Below are 2,892 nucleotides of genomic sequence, written 5' to 3' on the forward strand. Positions count from 1 at the left end.
ATAGTAGTTATATTCTTGTCCATAGGAGAGGATAGACGTGTGCTGCTGAGCTCCCTGCAGGAAGGAGGCATGGCTTCTGACCCAGGTGGAGGGGAGGGGAGCTGGGCTGATGATCCTGGGAAAGCCCAGAGCTTGGAGTGTGGCCTGCAGCATGGAGATCTTGGAAGCGATGATCTGGAAATGGTGGCTGGTGAGTCTACTGAAACTTGTAGTGCTTCTGGATTAAGTACAACTGTGACAAAGAAAAGTTTATTTAAACTGGAAAGTTCATTTTTATGAACGTCAGCTTGTCCACATTGGCTGTAGACAGGCGGCTGCGTTTGTCTGTAATGACGCCCCCTGCCGTGCTGAATACACGTTCAGACAAAACGCTGGCCGCCGGGCAGGCCAGCACCTCCAAGGCATAAAAGGCTAGCTCTGGCCACGTGGACAATTTAGAGACCCAGAAGTTGAATGGGGCCGAACCATCAGTCAGTACGTGGAGGGGTGTGCACATGTACTGTTCCACCATGTTAGTGAAATGTTGCCTCCTGCTAACACGTTGCGTATCAGGTGGTGGTGCAGTTAGCTGTGGCGTGTTGACAAAAGTTTTCCACATCTCTGCCATGCTAACCCTGCCCTCAGAGGAGCTGGCCGTGACACAGCTGCCTTGGCGACCTCTTGCTCCTCCTCTGCCTTGGCCTTGGGCTTCCACTTGTTCCCCTGTGACATTTGGGAATGCTCTCAGTAGCGCGTCTACCAACGTGCGCTTGTACTCGCGCATCTTCCTATCACGCTCCAGTGCAGGAAGTAAGGTGGGCACATTGTCTTTGTAGCGTGGATCCAGCAGGGTGGCAACCCAGTAGTCCGCACAGGTTAAAATGTGGGCAACTCTGCTGTCGTTGTGCAGGCACTGCAGCATGTAGTCGCTCATGTGTGCCAGGCTGCCCAGGGGTAAGGACAAGCTGTCCTCTGTGGGAGGCGTATCGTCATCGTCCTGCCTTTCCCCCCAGCCACGCACCAGTGATGGACCCGAGCTGCGTTGGGTGCCACCCCGCTGTGACCATGCTTCATCCTCATCCTCCTCCACCTCCTCCTCATCCTCGTCCTCCTCGTCCTCCAGTAGTGGGCCCTGGCTGGCCACATTTGTACCTGGCCTCTGCTGTTGCCAAAAACCTCCCTCTGAGTCACTTCGAAGAGACTGGCCTGAAAGTGCTAAAAATGACCCCTCTTCCTCCTCCTCCTCCTCCTCCTCCTGGGCCACCTCCTCTTCCATCATCGCCCTAAGTGTTCTCTCAAGGAGACATAGAAGTGGTATTGTAACGCTGATAACGGCGTCATCGCCACTGGCCATGTTGGTGGAGTACTCGAAACAGCGCAACAGGGCACACAGGTCTCGCATGGAGGCCCAGTCATTGGTGGTGAAGTGGTGCTGTTCTGTAGTGTGACTGACCCGTGCGTGCTGCAGCTGAAACTCCACTATGGCCTGCTGCTGCTCGCACAGTCTGTCCAGCATGTGCAAGGTGGAGTTCCACCTGGTGGGCACGTCGCATATGAGGCGGTGAGCGGGAAGGCCGAAGTTACGCTGTAGCGCAGACAGGCGAGCAGCAGCAGGATGTGAACGCCGGAAGCGCGAACAGACGGCCCGCACTTTATGCAGCAGCTCTGACATGTCGGGGTAGTTGTGTATGAACTTCTGCACCACCAAATTCAGCACATGCGCCAAGCAAGGGATGTGCGTCAAATTGGCTAGTCCCAGAGCTGCAACGAGATTTCGCCCATTATCACACACCACCAGGCCGGGCTTGAGGCTCACCGGCAGCAACCACTCGTCGGTCTGTTGTTCTACACCCCGCCACAACTCCTGTGCGGTGTGGGGCCTGTCCCCCAAACATATGAGTTTCAGAATGGCCTGCTGACGTTTACCCCGGGCTGTGCTGAAGTTGGTGGTGAAGGTGTGTGGCTGACTGGATGAGCAGGTGGAAGAAGAGGAGGAGGAAGCCGAGAAGGAGGAGGTGGCAACAGGAGGCAAAGAATGTTGCCCTGCGATCCTTGGCGGCGGAAGGACGTGCGCCAAACAGCTCTCCGCCTGGGGCCCAGCTGCCACTACATTTACCCAGTGTGCAGTTAGGGAGATATAGCGTCCCTGGCCGTGCTTACTGGTCCACGTATCTGTGGTTAGGTGGACCTTGCTACAGATGGCGTTGCGCAGTGCACACTTGATTTTATCGGATACTTGGTTGTGCAGGGAAGGCACGGCTCTCTTGGAGAAGTAGTGGCGGCTGGGAACAACATACTGTGGGACAGCAAGCGACATGAGCTGTTTGAAGCTGTCTGTGTCCACCAGCCTAAATGACAGCATTTCATAGGCCAGTAGTTTAGAAATGCTGGCATTCAGGGCCAGGGATCGAGGGTGGCTAGGTGGGAATTTACGCTTTCTCTCAAATGTTTGTGAGATGGAGAGCTGAACGCTGGCGTGTGACATGGTTGAGACGCTTGGTGACGGAGGTGGTGGTGGTGGTGTTGGTGGTACATCCCCTGTTTGCTGGGCGGCAGGTGCCAACGTTCCTCCAGAGGCGGAGGAAGAGGCCGAGGCGGCAGCAGCAGAAGAGGCCGAGGCGGCAGCAGCAGAAGAGGTAGCAGGGGGAGCCTGAGTGACTTCCTTGGTTTTAAGGTGTTTACTCCACTGCAGTTCATGCTTTGCATGCAGGTGCCTGGTCATGCAGGTTGTGCTCAGGTTCAGAACGTTAATGCCTCGCTTCAGGCTCTGATGGCACAGCGTGCAAACCACTCGGGTCTTGTCGTCAGCACATTGTTTGAAGAAGTGCCATGCCAGGGAACTCCTTGAAGCTGCCTTTGGGGTGCTCGGTCCCAGATGGCGGCGGTCAGTAGCAGGCGGAGTCTCTTGGCGGC

Source organism: Bufo gargarizans, chromosome 2 (genome assembly GCF_014858855.1).
Source record: "Bufo gargarizans isolate SCDJY-AF-19 chromosome 2, ASM1485885v1, whole genome shotgun sequence".
Classification (NCBI taxonomy): Eukaryota; Metazoa; Chordata; class Amphibia; order Anura; family Bufonidae; genus Bufo; species Bufo gargarizans.